General features: G+C 40.3%; 1 protein-coding gene and 1 long non-coding RNA gene across 6 annotated transcripts in view; both read right to left on the bottom strand.

Annotated features, from left to right (window-relative positions):
• PHKB (phosphorylase kinase regulatory subunit beta) overlaps positions 1-19,550 on the bottom strand; it is a 247,000-nt gene that overhangs the window by 130,995 nt on the left and 96,455 nt on the right. The gene's annotated exons all lie outside the window — the stretch shown is intronic.
• LOC117087748 lies at positions 1,759-19,113 on the bottom strand. Its single transcript, XR_004438901.1, has 3 exons — positions 19,103-19,113; positions 16,574-16,581; positions 1,759-2,002 (listed from the first exon to the last, which is right to left on the bottom strand). It is a non-coding gene; the product is annotated as an uncharacterized LOC117087748 (long non-coding RNA).

The following is a 19,550-nucleotide window of genomic DNA, read 5'->3' as shown; positions in this document are numbered from 1 at the left end:
CAAAATACTAATTATTTTTTCACAGGTCATTTTTCACAGAATTAGAAAAAAATAATCCTAAGGTTCATATACAACCAAAAACCATTCTGAGTAGCCAAAGTAATCCAAAGCAAAAAGAAGAAATCTGGAGGCATCACATTACCTGACTTAAACACTACAAGGCTATAGTAACTAAAACAGTACAAAAATAGACACACAAAGCCTCTCCCAACATGGCGGCCTCAACAATACCAGTTTCCAGTGTGATCTATTATTGACCTTCAAGAACTAAGCAAAAAAGAAGAATAAGAAGGGGAAGACTATCTCCCTAGCAGACTTTCTGGCTGAGGATGGGGGGACTGGTGGAGGAAGCACCTACGTTTCTAAGCCAGTCAGCTGGGCTGATGAAACAGATGACCTGGAAGGAGATAACAGTAATGATGAAGATGTATATAGGGCACCTCCAATTGACCGTTCCATCCTTCTCACTGCTTCACGGGCTGCTTGGGAACCCAGTATCAACTGGAGCCATCTTCCCAAATTGCCACCCTACATTGCTTTTCTAGGGAACCTACCCTATGATGTGACAGAAGAGTCCATTAAGGAATTCTTTAGAGGATTAAATATCAGTGCAGTGCGTTTAACACGTGAACCCAGCAATCCAGATAATTTGAAAGGTTTGGTTATGCTGAATTTGAGGACCTAGATTCCCTGTTCAGTGCCCTGAGTCTCAATGAAGAGTCTCTAGGTAACAAGATAATTCGAGTGGATGTTGCTAATCAAGCACAGGATAAAGACAGGGGTGATCGTTCTTTTGGCTGTGACATAAATTGGGATTGTGACAAAACAGATACAGACAGGAGGGCTCGTCCTGCCACAGACAGCTTTGGTGACTACTCACCTAGAAGAGGTGATGACAGCTCTGGAGACAAGTATCGAGACCGTTATGATTCAGACCGGTATCGTAATAAGTATCAGGAAGGCCCACCCAGGGATATGGATCGATATGGTGGCCGGGATCGCTATGATGACCAAGGCAGCAGAGATTATGATAGAGGTTATGATTCCCAGATAGGCAATGGCAGAAAAGCATTTGGCAGTGGGTACTTCAGGGATGATGACTACACAGGAGGTGGGGACCACTATGAAGACTGATCCAACAGACAGGATGATCGGTCGTGGAGCTCCAGAGATGATTACCCTCGGGATGATTACAAGCGTGATGATAGAGGTCCCCACCAAAGACCCAAACTGAATCTAAAGCCTCGGAGTACTCCTAAGGAAGATGATTCCTCTGCTAGTACCTCCCAGTCCAGTCGAGCTGCTCCTATCTTTAGAGGGACAAAGCCCACTGACATAGCTGCTAGAGAAAGAGAAGTAAAAGAATGGCTACAGAAGGAACAAGAGAAGTTGCAGCATCAGCTGGATGAGCCAAAACTAGAACAATGGCTTCGGGAGAGACACCTAAGCTGGCGAAGTGAAGAAACTCAGGAACAGGAACGGTTGAGGACAGGAAGTGAGTCATCACAGACTGGGACCTCTGTCACATCCAGCAGAAATGCATGAAGGAGAGTGAGAAGTCTCTAGAAAATGAAACACTCAATAAGGAGGAAGACTGTCACTCTCCAGCTTCTAAACCTTCCAAACCTGATCAGCCCCTAAAGGTAATGCCAGCCCGTCCACCAAAGGAGAACACTTGGGTGAAGTGAAGTTCTAACCCTCCTACTTGATTTTAGAGCTCAGACACAGAGCAGCAATCCCTACAAATGTTGGGGGAAAAGTTGCTCCAGCTCAACCATCTGAGGAAGGAGTGATGAAAATAAAGTAGATGGGATGAATGTCCCAAAAGCCAAACTGGGAACTCTAGCCATGGTCCAGGAGACAGAGGGAACAAAGACCACTGGACAGAGTCAGACACAAAAGATGGCAAAAAGGATCAAGAGTCCAGATCTGTACCTGAGCCAAAGAAACCTGAGGAAAATCCAGCTTCCAAGTTCAGTTCTGCAAGCAAGTATGCTACTGTCTCCACTGATGGTGAAAATAAAAACAAGAGAGAAGATAACGCTGAATAGACCTCAACATCCTGGGCTTTCTCCTACTTTCTCTCCACCCTGGAACATTCGAGAGCAAATCAAACCTCTATCCAGCCAAGACAAAATAAAACTCACTATCTCCTGGGAAAAAAAAAAAAAGACACACAGACCAATGGAACAGAATAAACAGCCCAGAAAAAAGCCAAATACCTAAAACCAACTCATCTTTAGAAAAGCACATAAAAACACACACTGGGGAAAGAACACTCTATTCAATAAATGGTGCTGGGAAAATTGAACAACAACATGCAAAGAATGAAACTGGATCCCTATCTTTCTCTATATACTAAAATTAACTCAAGATGGATTAAAAACATAAGTCTAAAACCTGAAATCATAAAAATTCTAGAAGAAAACCTGGGAAAACTCTTCTGGACATTGGCCTAGGCAAAGAACTTATGACTAAGACCCCAAAAGCAAACGTAACAAAAAGAAATAAATGACATGTAACTAAACTACCATCGGATCCAGCAATCCCGCTACAGGGTATCTACAGCATCCATAAGGAACTCAAGCAAATCAGCAAGAAAGGAACAATCCCACTAAAAAGTGGCCAAATTACAGGAACAGACATTTCTCAAAAGATATACAAATGGCCAACCAACATGAAAAAAATGCCACTAATGTCAGTAATCATCAGGGAAATGCATATTAAAACCACAGTGAGATACCTCCTTGCCCCAGCCAGAATGGCCATTATTAAAAAGTCAAAAAACAACAGATGTTGGTGTGGATGCAGTGAAAAGGGAACATTTATATGCTATTGATGGGAATGAAAGTTAGTACAATATTTATGAAAGACAGTATGGAAATTTCTCCAAGAACTAAAAGTAGATCTATCATTCGATCCAGCAATCCCACTACTGGGTATCTCCCAAAGGAAAAAAAGTCATCATATAAAAAAGATACCTGCATGTGTATGTTTATCACAGCACATTTCAAAATTATAAAGATGTGGAATCAACTTAAGTGCCTATCAACCCATAAGTGGATTTAAAAAAATGTGACAGGCCGGGTGCGGTGGCTCAAGCCTGTAATCCCAGCACTTTGGGAGGCTGAGAAGGGTGGATCACGAGGTCAGGAGATCGATACCATCCTGGCTAACATGGTGAATCCCCGTCTCTACTAAAAAATACAAAAAACTAGCCGGGCGAGGTGGCGGGCGCCTGTAGTCCCAGCTACTTGGGAGGCTGAGGCAGGAGAATGGCGTAAACCTGGGAGGCAGAGCTTGCAGTGAGCTGAGATCCAGCCACTGCACTCCAGCCTGGGCGACACAGTGACACTCCGTCTCAAAAAAAAAAAAATTGTGACATACACACACACACACACACACACATACACACACATACCATGGAGTGCTACTCAGCCAAAAATAAAGAATGAAATAATGTCTTTTGCAGCAACTTGGATGCAATTGGGGGCCTTATCCTAAGTGAAGTATCTCAGGAATGAAAAACCAAATACCACATGTTCTCCCTTATAAGTGGGAGCTAAACAAAGGGTACACAAAGACATACAGAGTGGTACAGTGGACACTGGAGGCTCAGAAGGTGGGAGGGTGGGAGGGTGTTGAGGGATAAATAATTACCTACTGAGTACAATGTACATTATTCGGGTGATGGGTACCCTTAACGTCCAGACTTCCCCACTATAAAATTCATCCATGTAACCAAAAGCCATTTCTATCCCTAAATAGAAATACAATTTAAAAAACAAAAAGTAAAAAAGAAAGTAGGGTTTAAATATTTGAAAAGAATGTTAAACGTACTCTGTGCTCTAGAAATGGAAAAACAAAGTCTGAATGACAGCACATCTGTTTACAGCATGGTTTCCTGAATATTTTAAGCCCACTGATAAGACCTAAGGCTCAGAAAAAAATGATTCCCTTGAAAATATTACTACTTATTGACAATATACCTGGCCATCCAAGAGCTCTAATGGAGATGCACAAGGAGATTAATGTTTTCATTTCTGCTAACACACATTCATCCTGCAGTCCATGGTTCAAGGAGTAATCTTACTTTCAAGCCTTATTATTTAAGAAATGTCTTGCAAGGCAATAGCTGCCATAGATAGTGATTCCTCTGATGGATTTGAGCAAAGTAAATTGAAAATCTGGGAAGGACTCACCATTCTAGATGCCACTAAGAACATTCAAGATTCATGAGAGGAAGTCAAAATGTCAGTATTAACAGGAGTTTGGAAGAAGCTGATTCCAACTGTCATGGATAAGTGTGAGGAGTTCAAGACTTCAATGGAAGAAGAGCGAGCAGATGCGGTGGAAATACCAAAACAATCAGAATTAGAAGTGGACCCTGAAATGAGACTAAATTCCTGTAACCTCATGATAAAACTTGAATGGATGAGGAATTGATTCTTATGGATGAGAAAAGAAAGTGGTTCTTGAGATGAAATTTACTCCTGGTAAAGAGCTGTGAATATTACTGAGTTGACAACAAAGGATTTAGAATACTTCATATATTTAGCCGATAAAGCAGTGGCAGGGTTTGAGAGGATTGACTCCGATTTTGAGAGAAGTTCTAACGTGGATAAAATGCTATCAAACAGCATCATATGTTACAGAGAAATCTACTGTGAAAGGAAGAGTCATTCAATGTGGCAAACTTCACTGCTGTCTTATTTTGAGAAATTGTCACAGCCATTCCAATCTTCAGCAACCACCAGCCTGATCAGTCAGCAGCCAACAAGACTGAGGCAAGACCTTCCATAAGCAAAAATTTACAACTCACTGAAGGCTCAGATGACTGTCAGCATTTTTAAGCAATAACGTATTTTTAACTAAGGCAAAGTCCTTTTTCCAAGATGGACACCCACAGTGACAAAACCACATCACTGGAGGGTGCTGATCTCACCCTGCTGATTCTCAACTCAAAATAGGCTGGAGGAGGCAGAAGCTACATCTCTTTTTGTTCAGCAATTTGTTCCTTTTGTCTACCAAGTGCAGGAAATCCTTTAAGATAAAAAATAAAATATTGCTGAATAACCTGTGGACAGCTAGCTATGTGGACAAAGTGGGGAATGGCCACATCTCTACTGGGAGGTCCTTTCTCTTGGGCTGGCCCATGGCGAGCTTCGTGGCCACATTTTGGGCTCTGAAGATTACCAGCTGTGGGTCACTTCTGGCATGAAAAAGGCCTTATGTCCACTCACTGGGCATGCATTCTCACGGAATTAAAACAAGCCATCCCCAAGCCACTATACTCCCGTCACAGGGACAGGGAACTCCACCTCTCCTTCCACCTTTCAGGAGCCCTTCTTTTGGCAGGGTTCTAACACTTGCCAGGACAATCTGTGCACGACTCTACCAGCCTTAAAGCTGGGATGTTTGTGAGAATGACAACATACTCAACCCCTCTCTGGATATGCCTTTTTAAAATCAACCAAAAAGGGCCACTCAACAGAGGGTATTTTCAGAAAATCGGCAAATATAAAATCATGTCGAGCCCTAAAGGAGAAACTAAATTCTGGAGATAAAGTGAACTTGGACAATGAGTCTATTCTTCTGGAAACATCATTCTTAAATGAAAGAATATCCAAGGAAGTATATTTTCATCCAATCTCTATGATGAATGGCTTGGTGTATTCATTAAGGGAATGAATAGGAGAAAATAATTGCTACCTAGAGGCTTTTAGACCAGCTGCCAAAAGTTCTCTTGAGATACCTTTTTGGAGTGTACACATTGAACATTCCTCATCCAATCAGATAATAGCCTATAATTTATCAGCATGTACAGCCCCCAAGCATTCTTCAGCTGTCTACTTCCTGTAGCTCAAAACTAGAAAATGAATTCACAAAAAGTCCAGTGTGATGACTCTGATTTTAAAAAAGAGAGTTCAAAAAAAAGGTTTCTCTTGTACAATTTCTCATTGAAAACTGCCTCATGATATTTGGAAAAGACATCACTTCCCACTTTGGGAAGAACTCAGAGTTGTGATAACAGCCAGAAGGCTTTAGTGAAAACAGAGCAACCTCTTTAATCCAAGCCAGTAAGAGTCACGGTGGTTTACAAGAAAACCACAACTGTAGAATGATGCCCAGGCCCATCTGGAATGGGTCCACCCAGCTACCCGTCCAGTTACTGAAGATTCAAATCTTCATAGGCACATTTGACTCTTCCTTTTCTTTTATTTCCTTAAGTGTTCCACTGAGAACAATTTTCCCAAAATGTCTGCAGAATTTGGATTAAATCCTCAGGTTCTTTCCAAAAATAAGTAAATTTCTTGGCAAAAGAATGAACATGTGGCACCTTAAACTAAGACAACCACTGTGGATCATGTTTTTAAATCACTTGTTTTCAGTTGAACACTGAACGAGAACCTTCCAACATCCCAGCTCATCCCATTTTCTTTTTCCTTATCCCATATATACATATTTGCAAAAATCTTCCCATAAAATATACCTTCTATCTTTCCATCCTTATCATATTGTATTATTACTTTTCCATTGATATAAAATAAATGTATATATTTTTGGAGTAAAAAAGAATTCTACAGTTTTAACTCTTACATATGGGTCTTTGATCTATTTCATATTAATTTTTGTATATGGTGTGAAATAGGGGTCAGATTCATTCCTCTGCATGTGGACATCCAGTTGTCCTAGCACTATTTGTTGACAACTATCCTTTTCCCCTGAATTGTCTTTGCACATTTGTGAAAATCGATTGACTACAGATGTGTGGGTTTATTTCTGTACTCTTATTTCTCTTTCCCCGATCTCCTTGTCCTTATGCCAGAACCACACTATTTTAATTATTGTAGCTTTGTAGTAAGTTTTGAAATTGAAAAGTGTGAGTCCAATCTTGTTCTTTTTCGATGTTGTTTTGGCTAGTCCGGTTCCCTTACCTTTCCATGTGAAGCTTATCAATTTCTGCAAAAAAGATAGTTGGATTTTTTATATAGATTACGTAAACACAGGACATCTTTCCATTTATTTAGGTCTCCTTTAATATCTCTTAACATTTCTTTGTAGTTTTCAATATACAAGTACAAGAACCTATGCAAGTCTTACACTTCTTTTGTTAATCCCCTCTACTTTTAAGATAAGGAAACAAGCTCAGAAGAGCTTTAAAATCCATCCTTACTTCTGCTCTCTGGTGAAAACTTTGTACCCTACTAGAATCTATGCTGACCAATTTACCCTGACTTTCAAGAGCAATTGAGCCAATAATCTGGATTTAAGATAGTATCCTAATGAATCTAATCTGCAGCCTAGCATATCACTGCCAGTGAAGGTTCCCTGCCAGTGAAGGAAGTACTTGATGCTTCCACAGCTTAAACAAATTTCATGACAATTCACATGTACTGCTAGCATACTAATGGCAGCAGGCTCTTTGCAGGTCTAAAGTTGTTTTAGAGAGAAATAACAAGGGCTGGAACCTAAAGGAATAAAATCCAAGTTAAGGACCTGTGGTGGTTTAAAGCATGTCTGAAATTCTTTGACACTCCTCCCTATCAAGAGGTGGAGTCTAATATCCCCTGCTAGAATACAGACTGGTCTTAGTGACTACAACAAATAGGATGTGGTGGAATTTACACTGCATGACTTCTGAGCCTAGGTCACAGATAAGAAAACAGCTCCCACCTAACTCTCTGCCTTGGATTCTGGGCCTTGGAACCCAGCCACCATGCTGTGAGAAAGCCTATATGGAAAAACTTCACATAGGCTTTCCAGTGGACAGGTCCTGCCAAGGTCTTAGTCAACACTCAGATACCCAAGTGACAAAGCCTTCAAGATAAGCCCAGCCCCAGTCACAGTGATGACAAACACATTAGAGACCCTGAGCACACAAACTGCCCAGCTTAACTCAGTCTACCATCTTAATAATAAATAATAATGTAAGACAACAATAATAAAAGATTGTTGTTGTTTTATGCCTCTAAGTTTGGGTTTATTTGCAACAATAGGTAACTGGAAAAAAATTCTAAGTCAGATTGCAAACTCTACCAAGTACCCAGAACAATTAGGCCAATCATAATTTTGCATACTGTAAAATAGTAACCAAATTACCATAGTATCTGAATAAGAATTTTAGAGCCTTAGACCCTAAGGGATAGAAAAGTCCCTTGGGGTTGTATATTTGGACTGTTTGTGTAAAAACATTCATTGTTTTCTTCCTTAAGAATGTGTTCCTGATGACCCAGGAGCTCCCTTAGGCCCCAATGCACAAAATTTTACATTCAGTTAACCCAGTAATACCAGAAAACTTCCTCCTACAGTATGAGGTACATATTTTATTAAATATTTATAATATTTTGAAATGTAAAGAGAAAATAACTTATTCAAAAGGCAAACACACATGAAATTCAGTACTTAGAAACACAATGTAGCCAGCCCAAGGTTCTGTCTTTAATGGTACAAAAAAACAGTTACGGGATGAATTTGCAAATTGTCACCTAAATGTGGCATTTTAAAAGAAACAAGGCTGGGCACGGTGGCTCATGCCTGTAACCCCAGCACTCTGGGAGGCCGAGGTGGGTGAGATCACTTGAGGTCAGGAGCTCAAGACCAGCCTGGCCAACATGGCAAAACCCTGTCTATACTAAAATCACAAAAATTATGCAGGGTTGGTAGCACATGCCTGTAATCCCCGACTAGAGAAGAGACTTGCTTGAACCCGGGGGCAGAGGTTGCAGTGAGCCAAGATCGCAACACTGCACTCCAGCCAGAGCAACAGAGCGAGACTCTGTTTCAAAAAAACAAAAAACAAAAACAAACAAAAACCAAAAAGAAATAAATACTGTACCTGAACTAGAGTAAAATTCACAAATACGTTAATTTATTATCCACTAGTTGTTCAAATATCTGGCAACAGCAAGCTATTTAGAAACCCAACCACAATCATAATATGATCTTACATTTTAATGGCAATTTCTACTGTTGGCAATATATATTGTTGTAAGAATTTAAAAATATTTTAAGGGTACAAGACACTCTCAGGAAACTAAATTATTCTATTATTAGCTATTGAACATATTAATAGTAGATGACTAATATCAACAGAACATTTGCTGATTTGATTATTGCAAGATGGTACCTTAACATCTTTATTCTAATATTCACTGAAGATAGCTAAAATAAAGCAACATTTGTTTGGGAGATAGTGATTTGTTGCATAAATCAAAGCTGTTATAGAAAAGATAGGTCTGACTATTTAATTTCACACCTACCATGTAATTCACAAAAGTAACTGGCAGGCATGAGAACTAAATTCACAATCTTCTGCTCATTAACACTGTTTTAAATCCCTGAACTACCCAATCATATTTCCTAGAAGAACAAGGACTTCACAGTACTACGGTTTGTTCAGTATGGCAAAGATACATAAAATGAAGCAGAATGGTTGGACGGCAGCTTCTATGATGAAAATATGAAAAATGACTTAAGAAGACTAAGTCGTTACTTTAAGTAATAAGCACCATATGGAATAAAAGGGTCACTGAAAGCTTCTTAAACTGAGTAAAGTGGTGCTATGATTGTTATTTATCTGATATTTTAGTGATGGCTTTCTTTATTAGAAAAGCCAAGAGAATAGAACATAAAACCACTTTAAAAAGCTAAAAAAGTCAGGAGTCTGGCAAGATGGCCAAATAGGAACAGCTCTGGTCTGCAACTCCCAGCAAGACCAAAGCAGAAGCCAGGTGATTTCTGCATTTTCAATTGAGGTATCTATCTGGCTTATCTCACTGGGACTGGTTAGTTAGTGGGTACAGCGCACTGAGAGCAAGCTGAAGCAGGGTGGGGCGTCATCTCTCTCGGGTAATGCAAGGCATCAGGGACCTCCCTCCCCTAGCCAAAGGAAGCCATGAGGGACTACACCGTGAGGAATGGTACACTCTGGCCCAGATACTACGCTTTTCCACAGTCGTTGCAACGCACAGACCAGGAGATTCCCTTGGGTGCCTACGCCACCAGGGCCCTGGGTTTCAAGCACAAAACTGGCTAGCCATTTGGGAAGACAGCGAGCTAGCTGCAGCAGTTTTTTTCATACCTCAGTGGCACCTGGAATGCCAGGGAAACAGAACCGTTCACTCCCCTGGAAAGGGGGCTGAAGCCAGGCCACCAAGTGGTCTAGCTCAGCAGATCCCCACCCCCATGGAGCCCAGCAAGCTAAGATCCACTGGCGTGAAATTCTCATTGCCAGTACAGCAGTCTGAAGTCGACCGGGGACGCTCCAGCTTGGTGGGGAAAGGGGCATCCACCATTAATTACTGAGGCTTCAGTAGGTGGTTTTCCCCTCACAGTGTAAACAAAGCCATGGGGAAGTTCCAACTGGGCGGAGCCCACCACAGCTCAGCAAAGCCACTGTAGTCAGACTACCCCTCTAGATTCCTCCTCTCTGGGTAGGGCATCTCTGAAAAAAAGGCAGCAGCCGCAGTCAGGGGCTTATAGATAAAACTTCCATCTCCCTGGGACAGAGCACCTGGGGGAAGGGGCAGCTGTGGGCGCAGTTTCAGCAGACTTAAATGTCCCTTCCCGCCAGCTCTGAAGAGACCAGCAGGCCTCCCAGCACAGCACTCGAGCTCTGCTAAGGGTCAGACTGCCTCCTCAAGTGGGTTCCTGACCTTTGTGTCTCCTGACTGGGAGATATCTCCCAGCAGGGGCCAACAGACATCTCATACAGGAGAGCTCCAGCTGGCATCTGGTGGGTGACACTCTGGGACAAAGCTTCCAGAGGAAGAAACAGGCGGCAATCTTTGCTGTTCTGCCGCCTTCGCTGGTGATACCCAGGCAAACAGGGTCTGGAGTGAACCTCCAGCAAAGTCCAGCAGACCTGTAGTAGAGGGGCCTGACTGTTAGAAGCAAAACTAGCAAACAGAAGGGAATAGCATCAATATCAACAAAAAGGACGTCCACTCAGAAACCCCATCCGAAGGTCACCAACATCAAAGACTAAAGGTAGATAAATCCACGAACATGGGGAGAAACCAGTCCAAAAGGCTGAAGATTCCAAAAACCATTCGCCTCTTCTCCTCCAAAGGATCACAACTCCTTGCCAGCAAGGGAACAAAACTGCATGGAGAATGAGTCTGATGAACCTACAGAAGTAAGACTTCAGAAGGTAGGTCATAACAAAGTCCTCCGAGCTAAAGGAGCATGTTCTAACCCAATGCAAGGAAGCTAAGGACTTTGAAAAAAGGTTAGACGAATTGCTAACTAGAATAACCAGCCTAGAGAACATAAAATACCTGACGAAACTGAAAAACACAGCACAAGATCTTCATTACACATACACAAGTATCAACAGCTGAATCAATCAAGCAGAAGAAAGGATATCAGAGACTGAAGATCAATTTAATGAAATAAAGTGAGAAGACAAGATTAGAGGAAAAACAATGAAAAGGAAAGAACAAAGCCTCCAAGAAATATGGGACTATGTGAAAAGACCAAACCTATGTTTAGCTGGTATACCTGAAAGCGATGGGGAGAATGGAACCAGGCTGGAAAACACTCTTCAAGATATTATCCAGGAGAACTTCCCCCACCTAGCAAGACAGACCAACATTCAAATTCAGGAAATACAGAGAACACCACAAAGATACTCCTTGAGAAGAATAACCCCAAGACACATAATCGTCAGACTCATCAAGGTTGAAATGAAGGAAAAAATGTTAAGGGCAGCCAGAGAGAAAGGCTGGGTTACCCACAAAGGGAAGCATATCAGACTAACAGCAGATCTCTACAGAAACCCTACAAGCCAGAAGAGAGTGGGGACCAATATTCAACATTCTTTGTTTTATTTTTGTGTTTTTTTGTTTTGTTTTTATTTTTGAGACGGGGTCTTGCTCTGTTGCAGTGGCGCAATCTCAGCTCACTGAAACCTTCACCTCCTGATTTCAATGGGTTCAAGCAATCCTCTGCCTCAGCCTCCCGAGTGCCTGGGATTACAGGCGCCTGCCACCATGCCCGGCTAATTATTGTATTTTTAGTAGAGACAAGGTATCATCATCTTGGCTAGGCTGGTGTCGAACTCCTGACCTCATGATCCACCTGCCCTGGCCTCCCAAAGTGCTGGGATTACAGGCGTGAGCCACCAGGGCCTCAACATTCTTAAAGAAAAGAATTTTAAACCCAGAATTTCATATCCAGCCAAACTAAACTTCATAAGCAAATGAGAAATAAAATCCTTTATAGACAAGCAAATGCTGAGAGACTTTGTCACCACCAGGCCTGCCTTATAAGAGCTCCTGAAGGAAGCACTAAATATGGAAAGGAAAAACTGGTACCAGCCACTGCAAAAACATGTCAAATGGTAAAGACCATCGACACTATGAAGAAACTGCATCAACTAACGGGCAAAATAACCAGCTAACATCATAATGACAGGATCAAATTCACACATAACAATATTAACCTTAAATGTAAATGGGCTAAATGCCCCAATTAAAAAACACAGACTGGAAAATTGGATAAAGGCTCAAGACTCAGCAGTGTGCTGTATTCTGGAGATCCATCTCATGTGCAAAGACACATAGGCTCAAAATAAAGGGATGGAGGAGTATTTACCAAGCAAATGGAAAGAAAAAAAAACAGGGTTGCAATCCTAGTGTCTGACAAAACAGATTTTAAATCAACAAAGATCAAAAAATACAAAGAAGGCCATTACATAATGGTAAAGGGACCAATGCAACAAGAACAGCTAACTATCCTAAATATATATGCACCCAATACAGGAGCACCCAGATTCATAAAGCAAGTTGTGAGAGACCTACAAAGAGACTTACACTCCCACACAATAATAGTGGAAGACTCTAACACCCGACTGTCAATATTAGACAGATAATGAGACAGAAAATTAACAAGGATATTAAGGACTTGAACTTAGCTCTGGACCAAGCGGACCTAATAGACAGAACTCTACACCCCAAATCAACAGAATATACATTCTTCTCAGCAACACATCACACTTATTCTAAAATTGACCACAGGAATTGGAAGTAAAATACTCCTCAGCAAATGCAAAAGAACAGAAATCATAACAAACTATCTCTCAAACCACAGTGCAATCAAATTAGAACTCGGGATTAAGAAACTGACTCAAAACCACACAACTACATGGAAACTGAACAACCTGCTCCTGAATGACTACTGCGTACATAACAAAATGAAGGCAGAAATAAAGACGTTCTTTGAAACCACTGAGAACAAAGACAAATGTACCAGAATCTCTGGGACATAGCTAAAGCAGTGTGTAGAGGGAAATTTATAGCATTAAATGCCCAAAGGAGAAAGTGGGAAAGATCTAAAATCGACACCCTAACATCACAATTAAAAGAAGTAGAGAAGCAAGAGCAAACAAATTCAAAAGCTACCAGAAGACAAGAAATAAACAAGATCAGAGGAGAACTGAAGTAGACACACACAGATACACACACACACACACACACACACACACACACATACACACACAAACCCTTCAAAAAAATCAATGAATCCAAGAGCTGGTTTTTTGAAAAGATTAACAAAATAGACCACTAGCCAGACTAATAAAGAAGAAAAGAGAGAAGAATCAAATAGACACAATAAAAAATAATAAAGAGATATCACCACTGAACCCACAGAAATACAAATTACCATCAGAGAATAGTATAAATACCTCTATGCAAATAAAGTAGAAAATCTAGAAAAAAATGGAGAAATTCCTAGACACATACACCCTCCCAAGACTAAACCAGGAAGAAGTCAAATCCCTGAACAGACCAATAACAACTTCTAAAATTGAAGCAGTAATTAATAGCCTACCAACCAAAAAAAGCCCAGGACCAGATGAATCCACAGCTGAATTCTACCAGAGGTACAAAGAGGAGCTGGTACCATTCCTTCTGAAACTATTACAAACAATAGAAAAAGAGGGATTCCTCCCTAACTCATTTTATGAGGCCAGCATCATCCTGATAATAAAACCTGGCAGAGACACACACAAAAAAAGATTTCAGGCCAGTAAGCCTGATGAATATCAATGTGAAAATCCTCAATAAAATAGTGGCAAACTGAATCCAACAGTACATCAAAAAGCTTATCTACCACGGTCAAGGCAGCCTTATCCCTGGGATGCAAGGCTGGTTCAACATACACAAATCAATTACATAAACAGAACCAATGTCAAAAACCACATGATTATCTCAATAGCTGCAGAAAAGGCCTTTGATGAAATTCAACACGCCTTTATGATAAAAACTCTCAATAAACTAGGTATTGATTGAATGTATCTCAACATAAGAAGAGCTATTTATGACAAACCCACAGTCAATATCATACTGAATGGGCAAAAACTGGAAACATTCCCTTTGAAAATCGGCACAAGACAAGGATGCCCTCTCTCACCACTCCTATTCAACATAGTATTGGAAGTTCTAGTCAGGGCAATCAGGCAAGAGAAAAAAAATAAAGCGTATTCAAATAGGAATGGAGGAAGTCAAATTGTCTCTGTTCGGAGACGACATGATTGTATATTTAGAAAACCCCATTGTCTCAGCCCAAAATCTCCTTAAGCTGATAAGCAACTTCAGCAAAGTCTCAGGATATAAAATCAACATGCAAAAATCACAAACATTCCTATACACCAATAACAGACAAAGAGAGAGCCAAATCATGAGTGAACTACAATTCACAGTTTCTAGGGGGAAAAAAAAAAAAAAAGCAGGGATTGCAATCCTACTTGCTGATTAAATACCTAGGAATAGAACTTACAAGGGATGTGAAGGACCTCTTCAAGCAGAACTACAAACCACTGCTCAAGAAATAAGAGAGGACACAACCAAATGGAAAAACATTCCATGCTTATGGATAGGGAGAATCAATATCCTGAAAATGGCCATACCACCCAAAGTAATTTATAGATTCAATACTATCCCCATCAAGCTACCATTGACTTTCTTCAAAGAATTAGAAAAAACTACTTTAAAGTTCATATGGAACCAAAAAAGAGCCTGCATAGCCAAGAAAATCCTAAGCAAAAAGAACAAAGCTAGAGGCATCATGCTACCTGACTTCAAACTATGCTACAAGGCTACAGTAACCCAAACAGCATGGTTCTGGTACCAAAACAAAGATATAGACCAATGGAACAGAACAGAGGCCTCAGAAATAACACCACATATCTACAACCATCTGATATTTGACAAAGCTGACAAAAACAAGCCATGGGTAAAGGATTCCCTATTGAATAAATGGTGTTGGGAAAACTGGCTAGCCATATGCAGAAAACTGAAACTGGACCCCTTCCTTAAACCTTATACAAAAATTAACTCAAGATGGATTAAAGACTTAAATGTAAGACCTAAAACTGGCCAGGTGCAGTGGCTCACACCTGTAATCCCAGCACTTTGGGAGGCCGAGGTGGGTGGATCACGAGGTCAGGAGATCAAGACCATCCTGGCTAACACTGTGAAACCCCGTCTCTACTAAAAAGTACAAAAAATTAGCCGGACATGGTGGCGGGTGCCTGTAGCCCCAGCTACTTGGGAGGCTGAGGCAGGAGAATGGCGTGAACCCAGGAGGCAGAGCTTGCAGTGAGCCGAGATTGCACCACTGCACTCCAGCCTGGGTGACAGAGTAAGACTCCATTTCAAAAAAAAAAAAAAAAACATAAAAACTCTAGAAGAAAACTTAGGCAATACCATTCAGGACATAGGCATTGGCAAAGACTTCATGACTAAAACATCAAAAGCAATGGCAACAAAAGCCAAAATTGACAAGTGGGATCTAATTAAACTAAAGAGCTTCTGCACAGCAATAAATAAATAAATAAAACAAACTATCATCAGACTGAACAGGCAACCTACAAAGTGGGAGAAAATTTTTGCAATCTATCCATCTGATAAAGGGCTAATATGCAAAATCTACAAAGAACTTAAACAAATTTACAAGAAAAAAACAACCCCATCAAAATGTGGGCAAAGGATATGAACAGACACTTTTCAAAAGAAGACATTTATGCATCCAACAAACATATGAAAAAAGCTCATCATCACTGGTCATTAGAGAAATGCAAATCAAAACCACAATGAGATACCATCTCACACCAGTTAGAATGGGGAGCATTAAAAAGTCAGGAAACAACAGATGCTGGACAGGATGTGGAAAAACAGGAATGCTTGTACACTGTTGGTGGGAGTGTAAATTAGTTCAACCATTGTGGAAGACAGTGTGGTGATTCTTCAAGGTTCTAGAATGAGAAATACCATTTGACCCAGTAATCCCTTTACTGGGTATATACCCTAAGGATTATAAATCATTCTACTATAAAGACACATGCACACATATGTTTATTGCAGCACTGTTCACAATAGCAAGGACTTGCAACCGACCCAAATGCCCATCAATGATAGACTACTGGATAAAGAAAATGTGGCACATATACACCATGGAATACTATGCAGCCATAGAACAGGATGAGTTCATGTCCATTGTAGGGACATGGATGAAGCAGGAAACCATCATTCTCAGCAAACTAACCCAAGAACAGAAAACCAAACACCGCATGTTCTCAGTCATGAGGGGGAGTTGAACAATGAGAACACATGGACACAGGGAGGGGAACATCACACACCGGGGCCTGTCAGAGGGTGGTGGGCTAGGGGAGGGATAGCATTAGGAGAAATACCTAATGTAGACGATGGGTTGATGGGTACAGCAAACCACCATGGCACATGTGTACCTACGTAACAAACCTGCACATTTTGCATATGTACCCCAGAATTTTTAAGTATAATTAAAAAGCTAAAAAAAATCAGACTTCAATTCCTTTTGCTTCTGTAGTCCTCTATATATCACAAACACAAGACTTAACAAAGTGAAACAGGAAATTATGCTGTTAAACACAAAGTTCTACTTAGAAGTTTATTTCTGTACATTTGGACACATATGCACATTAGTAAATTATTAAGTACAGTTTTCCTTTTTGTTTCCCAGTAGCCAAAATAAATCAAAATTAGGGTTTGGAATTCAATTCACATTTTGTAACAAAGACTCATCTCTTCTTCAAAACACACAGGTACAGGTTGAAAGGTAGCCCAAGGAGTAGAAACAACCTTACATTAATGAGGAGGGAGAAATTTAAAGATTAAAATATTTGCATTAAATTTGTAGAGACTGAGAGGACTTCTTTGACGTACAACTCTGGAAATTCAGAATTACTGCTATAATAAACAGGTACCAAAATGATATATGGTGGAATTAAATATAATAATATAGAATGTAAGAAAGTATGGGCATGCATTAAAAGACTGAGAGACTTAACAGGAAAAAAGAAGAACATTATCCAATATAGCTCCAGACACCTTAGGAAAAATGGAAAGGGGTGTGTTGTTTGAGGAAAAGCAAACAGAAAACTCAGAAGAACAGGGAATGGTTAATTAGGAAACATTTCAAGAGAATCATAGTGAGATCAGAGCAATAGAACCTTAAATGAAGCCCTGGAAAGGGTGAGGCTGCTGTTAGAATGAGGTTTTGATCAATGTAAGGAGAGTATTCTTAACAAAAAAATTCTGGGGTTTATCTAAGAATACTAAACAATTCAAGAATTTGAATTAAAAGGGTACCAGCCAATCTGGGGTTGAAACGGGAGGGCAAACAGGGTCTCACCAAAGCATTAAGCCGAATCAAGCTATACTGATTACTAAGCTACGATATCATCCTTGAAACTTATCACAATTTTATAGAGCATTTACACCATGCAGTACTTTCACACTTTAGAGAAACTTTTATGACTTTGAAATACAATGTGACATAGTAAAAATGATTTTGGAGTTGTGGGCCAATGACATGGAATCCAGTTCTGGTTCTACCACCCATTGAGTTATATGATGTAAGGTGTGGGGGGACCCCAAAGTCTTCTAAACATTTGTTTCCGCCCATATAAACTGCAGTAATGTTCCTGGCCTGACCTAAACATATTCCATAACTGTCAGTGTCACAGATTGCAATTATTAAAGGACAGCTGGACATGGATGCTGAAGAGATAGCCTCTGACCTCAGAAGAGTACATGTGCGTCTTTTGGGGCCCAGGGGTCGAAATCTTCTTTGATATGAGGTGCAACTTAGAAGGGATGTACTCAATGTGGCAAGGAAAGGAAGAGTCAGTCACTTCAACTGAGGCCCTAGTGAGCACCAAGGCAACACTGAGATTATGCTCTGTTCTCTCTCTGACTCCTGGTACAGATGACTGTATAGCACAGAGAAAGGAGAGTGGTAGAGACAGTGTCAGGCTACAAAGGGAAGTGTAAGTACTTATGGCAAGTATTACTGTGTATTAATTCAAGCTGTCTGAAATTATGAGAACACCTTCAGGATATAACAAGGATACTGCATTAAGCAGTAAAGAATAGATCCAATAAACCCCAAATAGTTCTGGGGTATCCTACAGCAGAGACAGACTAAGAGGTATGACTTGATTCTAGGCTAGTAGCAGCTCTACATTCCACTACATAGGCCTAAGCACAGAAAGATACTGGCCGCCCACTACCACAGCCGTCACTGCCTCTGTGAGCACATGGAGCTCAATTTTCTTGCTGTTTCAAAATGTATCCTTTGGACATCAGAGGTGATAGATTCAAAACAGAAGACCTGACTTTGGAAACTTTCAAATAAAAAATTAAGGTTAAAGTTATTTTTGGGAATTTTAAAGTGTTATACTATGGACAATTACAAGATCAATGTCAAATAAAGTATAAAACCCATCATCCAAACTTAAATGACAAACTTCATCTCTTATCCATTTGAACAAAATTGGCTAACTACAATTAAGATTAATTTTGCATGCAAAAGATGGCAAAGAACATCACATAATGATTTTTCAAGCCTTCAAACAAAAATCTTAATGAATCAATTTAAAGACTGGCACCTCAGTTATAGGAATACAAGTTGGAGCCTGTTTTGTCACCAGGGACCTTCTAACACCCTTACTTTCTAGGGTCAGTAGTAACTTTTATTTAAGGTTCTTTCTGAGTTTACTACAGTTTATTTTTATTGTTGTTTTTATTTTTGAGATGGAGTCTCATTCTGTCACCCAGGCTGGAGTGCAATGGTGCGATCTCAGCTCACTACAGACTCCGCCTCCCAGGTTCAAGAGATTCTCCTGCCTCAGCCTCCCAAGTACCTGTGATTACAGGCGCATGCCACAATGCCAGGCGAATTTTTGTATTTTTTTTTAAGTAGAGACGGGGTGTCACCATGTTGGTCAGGCTGGTCTCAAACTCCCAACCTCAGGTGATCTGCCCGCCTCAGCCTCCCAAAGTGTTGGGATTACAGATGTGAGCCACTGCTCCTGGCCTACTACAGTTTTTATAAACAGAAAAACTTCTAGTCTAAATATTTCACGCTGAAAATAATGGCAACAGGGTCAGACTGACATATTAAAAGCTTATTAAAAAAGGAAGAGATCTGATAATCATATGTACTGAAAAGGTAAATTTTAAAAATCATCGTATCTAATTAGATCCAATTTCTTATTATTT

Source organism: Trachypithecus francoisi, unplaced genomic scaffold (genome assembly GCF_009764315.1).
Source record: "Trachypithecus francoisi isolate TF-2019V2 unplaced genomic scaffold, Tfra_2.0 Lachesis_group10, whole genome shotgun sequence".
Classification (NCBI taxonomy): domain Eukaryota; kingdom Metazoa; phylum Chordata; class Mammalia; order Primates; family Cercopithecidae; genus Trachypithecus; species Trachypithecus francoisi.
Note: the sequence above shows the minus strand (reverse complement) of the source record. Positions and strands in the feature narration are given on the sequence as shown.